Source organism: Globicephala melas, chromosome 19 (genome assembly GCF_963455315.2).
Source record: "Globicephala melas chromosome 19, mGloMel1.2, whole genome shotgun sequence".
NCBI lineage: Eukaryota > Metazoa > Chordata > Mammalia > Artiodactyla > Delphinidae > Globicephala > Globicephala melas.
Genome location: NC_083332.1, coordinates 34,360,218 through 34,373,452, shown reverse-complemented (window position 1 = coordinate 34,373,452; position 13,235 = coordinate 34,360,218). Strand labels below are relative to the sequence as shown.

The window sequence follows — 13,235 nt, the reverse complement described above, 5'->3', positions numbered from 1 at the left end:
CCTCCTTTGCCCCATGGGTTGTGTTTTCTGCCCCTCCGAGGTGTGTCTGAGGACCGAAGAGGCTCTCCTTCCTGTAGGAGGTCGACATCCTAGAACAGGGACAGTTTTTGAGTTGAGTTTCCAGGCATCTGATAAGTGGTGAATGGAATAAGTTGTAAAAGCCTCTTTTTTGCAAACATTTGCGTTAACTGTAAGACTCAACCTTACACAGCTATACTGGCAAAGCCAAATAAAAGGTGGCGGGGAGGGAGGGAAAACAGCCTCAGATAAGTCTATCTAAAAGTGACTCTTCGTCTCCTGGTGGGACCCTGAATCCCAGCGATCCCCCTCCTGTGACCTGGAGTGTGAGGAGGGGAGCAGGTGGAGGTCTCCGAGCGCCTGGGCCCCTCCTTGGAGGCTCTGGACGGAGAGCGTTAATCTCCGATTACTGCGTGGTTTGGTTATACATAGTGTATATATCCTGTCTTGGCTAAAAAATCACCTCCCTTACAGAGGAAAACTATCTTCACCTTCTCTGGGTCTGATAAATCATCTGCGACAGATAGCTTTAAATGTAAAATTCAATATTTTATGCACAAAATCCTAATTCCATGCGACAGAGTCATCCCAGCTCAGGCATTGCCTCCTCCCAGAAGATGGGAACTGGGTGACTGAGAGTGTGTCCAAGACCAGCCTGGGGTGGGGAAGCCGGGCGCTGCCCCTCTGCAAGGCTGAGTCTGGAAGCTGGCTCTGCAGAGGAAGTACTTCTCCCCAGGGACTAGCTTTGGATTTGGTCATAGAGCCAGGGCCTGCGGAACCAGGGGCACTGAGTTCTTCAGTCTTGTTTCCACTAAGTATTCACTGAGAGTACAGTGTACCAGGCCTTGCTGGGGATACAGGAACGAGCACAGTAGGAGTGGAGCTGGAGAAACCAGTCAGCAAAGAGCAGCTCAGATCATCAGAAGTAGCCAAGACAGGTTGCAATAGCCAGACAAGTTACAGGGCTTCATTCATTGTTAATGATAATGGCCACAGTGCTTATACAAATAGCTCTCTTGTACTGAGCACCTCCTAGCTGCCAGGCACTGTGCTAAGCACCTTACAAGTATTAACTCACTTTAGTCAACTCAGTCATTAAAGCCCAGAGCAGGAAGTGCCTGGTATGATCTTCAGACATGGGACAGGCCACAGGCCTTTGGTCTTCCTGTCTGCCTTTTGGCCAAAGAGAGAGCCTGGAGCCTGAATCTCAGTTAACCAGACGCCAGGCCCAGTGCAAAAGCTCACGTGTCCACAGCTCACACCTTACACAAACACCCACACAAACACACATGCACGCAGGCACACACAACCACAGCCTGCGAGATCTTCCAAGAGTATGCGTGTTCACCGCCATGCCCACCTCCCAACCAGTCTTCTTTCCCCAAAACCTCCTGCCCGGATTATAACCCAGACAGTCAGTGTGACTTCAGAATGCTTTTCTCCTTCAGTTTTGGAAAACGTTTGTTGTTCACGGGGGGATTTTTCTTTCCCCCCATTTTATTATCCTGAATAGAGAGATGATTGCTTGGGAATTGCTAGGAAGATGATATATTAAGGACTATACTGTGGGACCCCTTGGCTTCTGTGGCTGTTCCTCTTCTGTGGGATTCCTGGTTGAGACAACCCTCAAGTAGGAGATCAGGAAAGGCTCCTCTGGGAAGGGAGACCAAGAGCAGAGTGGGGACTCCCTGGAGAGTTCACTGGACACAGAGAGGAGCTGGAGCCCAGTCCTCTTCCGGCAGGTGGCACCGTGGCAGACGCCTGACCGGTCTGCGGGGCAGCACAGGTTTGTCAGGCACAGTCCTTCTGGCTGGCAAAGGCCTCCAGACCCTGGGGCACCTCCTCCTGTGTTATTTCACCTTAGGCTAAAGTGAGCCAGGCAGCTGGAGAAGGTGTTTCCTGGGAGTGGGCTGCTCTGGATTTGCTGTTTGGGCAGCAGGGTGCAAGGATCCCCCGCCTGCCTGCATATCAGTTGTCAGGGGCTTGAGGTGGAAGGGGGCAGCCACTTCAGACTGGGTGGCCAGGGAAGGTTCCCCTGAACCTGGAAGGGATATTTGTGATGAAACTCGACTCTAAGGAGGAGCCAGCCGTGGGAGGAGGAGGAGGGACAGAGGTTCTAAGCGGACGCTACCAGGGCCCTGAGTGAGAAGTGAGCCTGGCAAGTTGGGAACGAGAAGCTCTGTTCAGCCTGAACTGCGTCCAGGGGCAGAGGTGGGCCCTGGGGTGTTGGATGCCCTCCAGTCAGGTCTGCCTGCAGGCCAGTTGTTGGTGACCAGATGCCATGACCCCAAGGCTGGGTCTCCAAACTCTTTCCTCTCTCGGGTTCCCAGGGGCTGCCCACCTGGGGGATCTGCTGTTTGGATGTTGGGAGAACCGTCCCATGCAGAGCCGACCCAGATTAGGGTTTTGGTGTGTAAAGAAAAGACCTCCTTCTCTCTCTTGGCTTCCGCACGTCCGACATCGTCCCCCCACCCATAATGGCATATCTGGAAGAAAACAGCCCCACACCCAGCACCTGCTTGGGCCAACCAGCTTTATACTCTCCATACAGAGAAGCATCTAGAAGCTTCCTTGCCATACCTCATTAGAACAATGTCCTTGACTTCTCCTGGCAGCTGGCTTGCCCCCCTGCCCTGGCCCCCCAGTGGAGGGAGGACTGACTGGTTTCTCCTGCAGCCTCTCTGGGGTGTGGACTCACCTGAGGCCATATGACAGTGCATGAGCCCAAGCCTGAAAGAGCCTCTTTGTTGGGCAAACGTCAGGGATCTCCTTATATACCCCACGCCCCAGCACCCCCAGGCCACAGACTGCTCCCCAAAGATACCACACACTCCCACACCTCCAGGCCTCGGCTCAGACCACACCTTCTGCCTCTTGTGCCTTCTCCCTTCTCTTCCCCCGGAGCTCTTCCTGCTTAGCAAGGACCCACTGAGCTCCCGTCTTTGCATGAAGACTTCCTCTCCTTCCCCTGACAGCCCAGCCCAGCTCAGCTCAGCTCAGCCTAGCTCAGCTCAGCGCTTTCTCTGTTGAGCATGTATCTCATGCAGTGTGTCCGCTCTTTCCTTAGAGCAGTGACCCTTGTGCTTCAGGGTGATCAAAACCCATTTGAGCAACTAATGAAAGCCATGAGCCTTCTCTCCAGAGCCATGCACTCACTCACATGTCCAGGAAATTTTTCATACCATTTCAGGGGGCTCTGGAACTCCTAAAGCCCACCAGTGGAGCCTAGAATAAGAACTCCATTATGTCTAAGGTCTTTCTGCTCAAGGCCTGTGTCATTCATCTTTGGGTCACCTCCCCACCCCAACAACCAGCACAGTGCTCAGCACATAGTAGACCCACCCAAAAAAATCTCTTGAGTAGAAAGACATTTCTAACTTTCTCTGTACTCAGAGAAAAAAGGAAAAGAACCTGTAATGTTATCACTACTGAACAGATGTTGACTGAGTACCTACTATATGTTTAGTTTGTGCTAAGCTCTGGAGAAAGAGAGGAATGTGGGATGGGGCCTTGAAGGGGCTGGTCATCTTCTTGGGAGGACAGGGCTCATAGGCTCATTCCGTGAAGTGGTCAGGGAAAGCTTCTTAAAGGAAGTGAGGCTGGAACTGTCCTTGAAGCAGAGGTATGGCTTCACAGGCACAGATGTAGGTGAGGAAAGGGACTTGAAGCAGAGAAGAGCATGAATAAAGGCCATGGGTTGGTGGTGACCAGAGGAGATTTGACTGACGGAGGAGGCCAGTGGCCAGGACAGAGGATTAGGATATGGGAAGGTGTGGGAAAGTTAGAAGATACAGTTAGGTCCAGATTGGGTAGGCCTTGGAAAGTATGTCAAGGGGTTTGGGTTTTATCCTGTTGGCAGTAGGCAGCCATTGATAAAGTTTGAGCTGGGGAAGGATGGGATGAAAGCGAGTTTTAGGAGATTATCATGATGGCATGTGCATGGTGGGCTAGTGGTGGGAGAGACTGAAGGTCAGGAGGCAGGTTGGGAGCTACAGCAAGGGTCTCGATGGGAGTTGGAAAGGAAGGGCAGCAAAGTGATGTGTGGTGATGAAAGAAAGGGACCTGGTAGTTACTTGGCTACTGGGGCAAAAGTGTAAGGATCAGGGACTTCCCTGGTGGCGCAGTGGTTGAGAGTCCTCCTGCCAATGCAGGGGACGCGGGTTCGTGCCCCGGTCTGGGAAGATCCCACATGCCGCGGAGCGGCTGGGCCCGTGAGCTATGGCCGCTGAGCCTGCGCGTCCGGAGCCTGTGCTCCGCAACGGGAGAGGCCACAACAGTGAGAGGCCCGCGTACCGCAAAAAAAAAAAAAAAAAGTGTAAGGATCAGGAAACTGGGACTCTAGTGTTACTGGCCTGGATGACTGGAAACAAGGTGACACCTCTGGCAGAAAGTCAGGAGACAGGCTGGGCTGGGCCAAATATGGTCTCAACCTCATGGGCTCCAGCTGGAATCAGCAAGTAGTAGATGGACTCAGAGAACTGCAGCTCCAAGAATTGAAGAGGATGATAATAGTTGCTTTCAATTTTTATGTTCTAGGGCTTGCATTAAACCATTTATATTAATTAAAAATTTTAATCCTAACAGCTACCTGTGCAGTGGGTGCTATTGTTATCCCCATTTTACAAGTGAAAAAAAAAAAAGAGGCACAGAGAGGCAAAGTGACTTACCCAGGGACATTCAGCACAAAATATATACGTATATAATACAGATTTGTAACCCCAAGGAAGCTATAATTCATATAGCTCAGGTCCAGAGCAGAGTCCCATTTAAATAGGCACAGTATACAACCAGGGAAAACAAATCTTCAGAATCCCATTCTTTCTTCTGAGTTTCTCCAGAAATATGAAAAGGGACTCAAAGGGTAACATCCACTGCTTTTCTCACAAGTCGTTTTCTGTCTTCCTCATGTCTGTCCCAACCCCACTCTCTTTAGCTGCTTTCTCTCTAAGTTCCCCAAGAGACCATCTCTCTACCGCCAGCCTGCCAGGCTTTTCCCCTCCTGTCCTCTTTCTCCTTCTTGCTATTCTGCCTCTTTTCCTCCTGCTTTCTTCCTCCCTCTCCTGCTCTATGCCTAGACGGGGTCCCCTCTCCTCTTCTCCCTCTTTCCCTTTCTCCACCTGTTCCTCAGTTTCTCTCTTTCTTCTTCTCCCTGTCTCTCTCTCCATCTCCGTCTCCCTCCTTCCTTCCCTCCCTACTCACCCCCAGTTCATTATCATGTAAATTCTCTTAACTTTTTGAGTGGAGTCCCTCTCCCTCCCCCTTCCTCCGTCCTCAGCCCAGGGCCTGCATCTGCATCACAAAAGCAGAGAAACTTGTGTGGCAGAACTGACCTAAACTCAGACACTGGAAGAAAGTCTGGGGGAGACTGGACAATTACAGGTTTAGGAGGTTCACTTGGACCACCGTGGGAGATGGGGAAAGTCTGTGAACAATCCCATGTTATAAATTTTATCACACCCATGTGTATATAAAAATATACATAAAATTTATGTGCGTATACATGTATACTTGCATATGTAAAGTACATTATAATGGGACAATAGCGAAGAGATAATGCTTTGAACTTGTATAAGGCTTTATTCAGTTGAAAATACTCTCATTTTCGTTTTTTTCGTTTGTGCATATGCCTATTTCTCCCATTAAATTATAAACTCTCTGAGGACAGAATATAGATCTTATCTATCTAGTACAATGCCTGACACAAGAAGTATTGGATACTGCATTCAATCAAATCCCAGCTGGGCTTTTATCATAAATGGGTGTTGAATTTTGTCGAAAGCTTTCTCTGCATCTATTGAGATGATCATATGGTTTTTCTCCTTCAGTTTGTTAATATGGTGTATCACGTTGATTGATTTGCCTATATTGAAGAATCCTTGCATTCCTGGAATAAACCCCACTTGATCATGGTGTATGTTCCTTTTAATGTGCTGTTGGATTCTGTTTGCTAGTATTTTGTTGAGGATTTTTGCATCTATGTTCATCAGTGATATTGGCCTGTAGTTTTCTTTCTTTGTGACATCCTTGTCTGGTTTTGGTATCAAGGTGATGGTGGCCTCGTAGAACGAGTTTGGGAGTATTCCTCCCTCTGCTATATTTTGGAAGAGTTTGGCCCTGCGTAAATTATTTAACTTCCTTAACCCTCAGTGTTTCTGTATGTAAAACAGGCATAATTCTAATACTGTCCCCTTTCCTCTGTTGTAAGACTAAATGAGGTGATGCATGTGAAGCGCTTAGGACAGTGCCTGACACGTACAGCACTTACTGGGCGGCCCAGGGTCAGTGACTCAAGCAGGACTAAAGATCAGTGCTGTTTCTGGAATTGCTGCCCAGCCTCTAATGTTCCACCAGGAGGCTTCATTAGAACACCCCCTCCTTAGAGATAATGGCACTATTTGGGGAGGCAGAATCAAATTTCATACTTAGATTCCAGAATGTCATTGGATCTCCTCTGGTAAAAGAAATCTTGACATTTAAGTCACACAGTGGAGCGCTGAACACTAACTTCTTTTTTTTTTTTTTTTTTTTGCGGTACGCGGGCCTCTCACTGTTGTGGCCTCTCCCTTTGCGGAGCACAGGCTCCAGACGCGCAGGCTCAGTGGCCATGGCTCACGGGCCCAGCCGCTCCGTGGCATGTGGGATCTTCCCGGACCAGGGCACGAACCCGTGTCCCCTGCATCGGCAGGCGGACTCTCAACCACTGCGCCACCAGGGAAGCCCCTAACTTCTTTTTAATCAGGGGAATGTGGTGGCGCCATCTCCACGGCACAGTGCCGTTCACCCTGTGGTTTACACGAATTCTGAAACAGACAAAAGCAAGGATGCTCTCTGGTCTGTGTCTGCCTGAGTTCCTGGAGTCTGGAGAAACCGCAGCGGTCCTCAGTGGTGGTTGTCAGATCTGACGGGGGCTGGGGAGGTGACAGATGAAGGCCCAAACCTGAGGCCAAGAAGAGGCTTCCTCTGGGCAGCAGCGTGTACACTGCCGCACGCTAGGTGCCGCGCCGCTCCTCAGCTGTATCGGACCAGGCCTGGCCTGGCTCTGATCCCCTGCTGCCCAGGTTAATAGAGTTTGAAACTCCTCCATTCAAGGCCACCTGAGTCTGCTGCTCCATTTTGCAGATGGTGGCAAAAAATAGGCCCCACCTGGGCCCAACAGGAAAGAGACTTACACAAGGGATGACCTGGCAGGCCCAGGACTAGAACTTCAGGTTTTCTGAATCACTGTTCACTTCTCTTTCCATCTCAGCAGTCTGCCCCAAATCAAGTCTGCCTTGTTTTCTTTCATTTAGTTGGTTAGTCACTCATCCCGCAGAAACTTTGTAAGCAGTCACATCCCTGGCAGACAGTGCATAGGGACGTGGGTTTACATGCAAAAATGAAAAGATGAGGGATCCCATCCTTTGATTTCCAAGGCCTCCCCAGCTCTGCAGGGCTCAGTGCAGCCAGGTCGGCTTGCTCCCTGTGGTCTAAGGCTGGATCAGGCCCCAGGCTCTGGGTTTGGGGCAGGCGTCTTTATTTTAAGCCCTGCCATAAGGAGTTCCAGACCTGGCTGCTAGTACCTTGGCCCAGGTTGGCGGCACAAGTGGCTCTTCCTGGCCTTACTCCAAAAGGAAGAACCAACTCAAAGGAACAGCAGGTTTCAAGGTGGGAAAGGAAGAGGAGGGATTAAAATTTCAGGTTTTTGAGATGTCCCTCCAGTTCCTCTCCTCCTTAGAGTATTCTTGGGTTTCCTCAGCTGCAAATGGTTGCCCCCTCCTCTGAACGCTTGTCATCTTGGAGCTCCAGCCCCAGCTCTCCCCGGCCCTCTGACTCAGGATGCCTCCCCTCTGCAGCTAGACAGTGAGTCTGGAGGGCCAGGACGGTCTTGTCCACCTGAGCATTCACCCGTCCACATTGGTGTTCCTGCAGTGGTGGGCAAGACCCAGTTCCTGCCCCCAGGGCGCAGGCAAGGAGGGCAGATGCTTCAGTAGATAGTGTTTTTTATTCTCGTGAAAGTGCAGTGATAATGACATATCTCACTGGGTTGTCTTGAGGATTAAAGGACTAATAGGTAGAAGCTCTTAGAGCAGGACCCGGCATGCAGTAGGTACTCAGGAAAGCTTAGCGGTTATTAGCATCATGTGCCTTGAAGCAGAGTAACAACTACTCTAGTTTTCAAAGGTTCATTAGGCCTTACAGATGAACAGTGGTAGCAGGGAAGCAGGCCCCCCTGGCTGAGGGCAGCCTGAGCTGAGTAAAGGTGAGTGCCGGGGTCTGAACGCTCATAGGAGGAGCCCTGCCTTTGCTTGGGTTCCATCCTGCTGTCAACTGCCCACCCTAGAGAATCCGGAAAGCCGCAGCAGGCTTGGACCTCTTGCATGATTGGCATTTAATGAAGAGGTGCTGATGAGGGGAAGATGGAGCGTTCTCCTCCACTGAGTTTTGGAGTTTACTGAGGGCTAAATAGAAAACCATTTTTCTGAATCTTGATAAAATGCTGAGCCATTCCCTGCCTTAGTAAGTCAAGTGTTGAGAACGCACGAGGGTGTTTCCTTGTTGATGGAGGGTCACACTGGGCCTCAAGGTCCTCTCCGTGGACTTCAGGGGCTGTGGTCCAGGCCCAAAGATGAAGGACATTCCAGGAGGAGGCTGGGCCTAGTATGCTGCCCCAGGACATTCTGAAGAAGTTACCTTTGGGACTAAATTGTCGGAAAAACAGTTCACCTAGGAGAAAAGCCGACGTTCCTTCCTGCCTTGAGGCCTTTGATCCACAGGCACCCGGCCAAGCATGGACACGCTCCCTGGCCTTGTTCCTCGAGAAGCAGGGTGTGGGCTGCCATTAGAGTTACGGAAGGATTATGGAGGTATTCCCTGTGTTGGGTAGGGGTAGTCACAGCCTTAGTTTTAAATGGTAAGCACTTTCACTTGGGCAAGTCACAAAGCTCCTCTGAGTCTCCCTGTGCAAGTTAGGATATATTGGGCTGCACGTAAAAACCACACAACCAGCAGTGTCCTTGACGGTAAGGACAGGGACTCCTGAGGGTCGGCAGCCCGGGGCTGCTCTGCAGCTGTGCAGCATCAGGGCCTGGGTCAGCACCTCGGTGGCTCTCTGGGCGCTCATGGCTCCAGGATGGCAGGTGACACCCTCTCACAAGGACTCCAGAGGCAGGAGGAAGAAGCAGGGCGGCCTGACTTTTTACTCCACATCGGCCTAGCAGCAAGGGATCCGAGGAAAGCAAAAATGTGGGTTTTTTGGCCACTCTAGTAGGACACAGAGGCAAGAGGGGCTGGGGGACAGCACCAGTCACCACCTGCCACCCTGCCTGTGGACTGTCATGGGAATTAGTAAGAACATGAAAGCAGGTGTACTGAGTCAATGGGAAGTCCAGTCCAGCGGCCAGGAATGGGGGAGGTACTCTGGTGGATGGGTGCTCCTCCAGGCTGGAGCAGAGATGGGTCCTCGTTTCTTCTCCAGTTTTTGCCTTTGTTTTCCCACTGTCTTAGTCTTTTCTGGCCGATATAACAGAAATACCATAGACTGAGTGGCTTAAACAACAGAAACTTATTTCTCACAGTTCTGGATGCTGGGAAGTCCAAGATCAAGGTGCCAGCAGATTAGATGTCTGGTGAGGGCCACTTCCTGGTTCATGGACAGCCGTCTTCTCACTGTGTCCTCTCACGACGGAAGGAATGGGGTTGATCTCTGGAGTCTCTTATAAAGGCACTAATCCCCTAATCCCCATCCCAATATCATGATGTTGGGGATTAGGTTTCTACATATGAAGTTTGAGAGGACACAGATGTTCAGTCTACAGCACCCACATAGGCTCAGAAGCTAGAATGTTGTCCCGAGGGGCACCGGAGACAAGAAAGTGGTTGGTGGCAGGTAAAATCAGCTCATGAAAAAGGAAATGGAAGCAAAAGAAGCAAATGCTGGGGAGGCCACCATAGCCATCCTAAATCTCTTCTTGAGTTCAGCGCTGCCAGCTGTGCCTGGTTCATATTGTATCAGCGGATGGCTAGCCAGGCCCAAGCTAGCACAGCAGGATTATGAGATAACCCAGTGTGGCTGGAGCTAGAGCTGCTGTTCCCATGGTGGCCTCTCCCCCAGGATCCCAGGTGTAGGGCGCGTGGACACACAACCCCCAGCCCACCCCTCCCCTTTCCCATCTCACCTTTTCACTGGGGCTGTGGCAGGGGTGATGGCAGAATTGGAGATGAAGCCAGGCGGGGGATACGGGCCCATGTTTGGGGATGTCTCCTGGGGAGACTTGGGTCTTTGCCAGCCCACCTGAGCCAGCAGGGACCTTATCCATGTGCCAGTCAAGACTTCATTTTAGAGCTGGGCAAGTGCAGCTGCAAAGGGCTGTGCCCAAGAGAGGCAGCTCAACAGGGGTTAGAGCCAGGCTTTGGAGTCAGAGACACAACCTTGAATCCTCACCCTGCCTGTCACCAGCACTGGACTTCAGGGTGGTCATTTGGTTCACTCAACCTCAGATTCCTCATCTGAAAACTGAAGATGATAATAATATGACCTACTCACAGGGTTGTTAATGGTTGAAGAATTAATGTGTGTTGAGGGCTAAGCATGGGGCCTGGCACCTGGTAAGTGCTCAGTAAACAGCTCTTGCTTGCATCTTCCTCTCACCCACACTTCACTGCCTGCCTGGCGGAGAGAGTGCCAGGACTAGAAGCCTGTCTGTGACAGTTGTTTCAAACCAGGGTGAAGAGCTAGTGCCAAGGCCTCCGAACTACCACAAGTCAAAGAGGTGGCCTCAGCCCCTCCCCAAAATTCCCTATCGGTTCTGGTTCCAGGCTGGGAAGCAGGGTGTGTGTCCCGGCCTCTGTCCCTCTTCCTGGCTTTGCTGGAGTGGAGGTGAGGAAGGCTACTCCTGAACCAGGGTCTGGCAAGGCCTGAGACAGAGACCAAAAGAAGTGGAGCTAAGGAGAGCAAAAGCAGGATCCCAGAGAAAAGGAGAGAGGCAGACAGTGCTGGGTGACAGTCCCCTGGAAACACTTGAGATGGTTTCTTCATGAGTAGGAAGGGCGACCATATGTCCCAGTGTCAGTGGGGTGCCTGGCACAGAGCAAGTGTTCCTTAAATGGCAGCTACTTTGTTCCTTTGTGTTAAGGCTGTCCCTGGCTCCGTGAATGTCATTCCCGCCGTAAACCCCTCCCCAGTCCCTGCGGCTGGAAGTGTCTTTTCCCTCTCCTGGGCACCTACAGCATCTCTCTTTCTTTCATTTCTTCACTCACTCGTTCATTTGAGAAACGTGTAGTGGCCTCCTGTGCACTAGCGGTGTGCCAGGCCCTGGGCGCACAGAGGTGAGCAGAAACGAGCAGCAATGCCGCCTTCACAGAGCTCAGTGTGGGGGAAGATGGGCGCCCCTCGGTAACTCCAGAGAGCTGTGAGCATCCCAAGAGCAGGCCTGGCCTGGGCTCTGCTGCTGACGAGGTGTCTGACGGAGAGCAGGAAGGAGCTGGCATGGTGGGGCCGGCAGCAGCGGGAGAGAAGGCGCATGGAACAGCCTGTGCAAGAGCACGTGCAAAGGCTCTGAAGTGGGGAATCAGGGTCTGAAGGAAGGCCAGTGTGACCGGAGCTGAAAGGTCAAGTGGGGAGAGTGGGAAGAGATGAGTCTGAAGAGGGAGACAGGGGCCAGCCAGGTGAGGAGAGCTTCCAGGCCATGAAAGGAATTTTGGCTTTGTTCCTGGCTCAGCAGGAAGGCACCGAAAGTTTTAAGCAAGGCCAAGACCCGGCTAGCCTCTGAGAGGCTTGCTATGGTTGCCCTGTGGTGAATGGATAGATGGGCGGCCAGAGAAGAGCTGAGAGGCTACTGCAGGCCCCAGTGGGGTGGAGAGGTAGTCTGCCCCGAGAGGGGGTGGGCCTCTTTCTGGGCCTGCCCACTGCCCACCTGACATGGAACCTGGTGCAGCTGCCACATCCCCCACGGGACCACGAGCTCCTCTGGGTGTACTGCCTGCACAGGGCCTGCCAAACCCTGCAGAGTCCTGCGGGTGGGCCCACAGAGGTCCCCCCCGCCAACTCAACCGACAGACAGGGTACCCCAGGCCCTCAGTACCATAGCAGCCCTGGCCTCCCTGCTCTGGGAGTCCTCAGTGGGAACCTCCTCCAGCCTCCCCGACCTCCCCTCCAGCCCCTGACCTCAGCCCCTTCTGGATATTCTGACCTCTTCTCCCTCAACCCCCACCCCTGGCCTCAGTCTCCTCATCTGTAAAATAGGGATGATTCTATACTTATGACAACAAACGCCACAGACGGGGACTCCTTGCAAGGCAGCGTGCTCCTCCAGACACAGTATGAACGTGTTCCTAGCTCTGATGTGCACAGACAGACCCTTATGGCTCAGACAGCAAGCTCGCATCGCCCAGCACAAGTGCTGACAGTCGGCTTCTCTCCTTCCTCTCTCCCAAGTGAGCCCAGGAGCAGTTGACTGCCCTAGAGAAGCCGTGGATTAGGAGCATTTGCACAACCAGACTCCCCTCCCCCAGTATTTCTCGTCTGAGGTCCCCAGGGCACAGTCCTGAAATAGCTCACTGCCAAATTAGGTCCCGCTTTTCCAGCTCCGTGGGCACCCTCCCCCTTCTCGCCCAGCCCTCTGTCTTCCTTCCTTTCTCCTTCCTGCTGCACTTCCCTGCCTGGTGCCACGACCAGCTGGTTCCCCTGATGACAACTGGCCAAGGAGAGGAAGGCAGCTCTCCCAGCCCAGGGCGGCTCTGCGTGCTGAGCTTTTGCAGGCCAGGTTGCCTGCTGGGGGCCTGGGCCGGTCTGGGGGCTCCACCGCTGTTCTCAGCGTCTGCAGTTCTGCACCTGAGTGGTGCAGTACCTTGATTCCAGGATACCACCCTCGCCAGGACCACGTCCAAGAGTTTCCCTCTGCAGCAAGGAGCATGATGATAAGGTCTCAGCCTCTTGTATCTTCCTATATGGAGACACAGTGCACATCCTTGAAGTGAAGCTCTGTGTGTGGTGGGGCAAAGAGCACATGTTCAGGAGTCAGGCCAAAGGTCTGACAAGGTCAAAACTGGATCCTCCTTTTTTAGCTTTGTGACCTCAGGCAGGTTCCTTAAGTACCCTGAACCTCGGTTTCCTCCTCTGTAAAATGGAAATAATACCACTGTGTATCAGTCAGGATGCAGGCTTCCCTGCTGTATGTAACAAAGACCCCCTAAATAACAGTGACATACGTAAGATAGATATGCATTTCTCTCCTGCCTGA

The 13,235-nt window shown here is 52.1% G+C and overlaps 1 protein-coding gene across 3 annotated transcripts in view; it reads left to right on the top strand.

The window, feature by feature from the left end:
- The window catches only part of GNAO1 (G protein subunit alpha o1), a 167,390-nt gene that overhangs the window by 85,414 nt on the left and 68,741 nt on the right, over window positions 1-13,235 (top strand). The gene's annotated exons all lie outside the window — the stretch shown is intronic.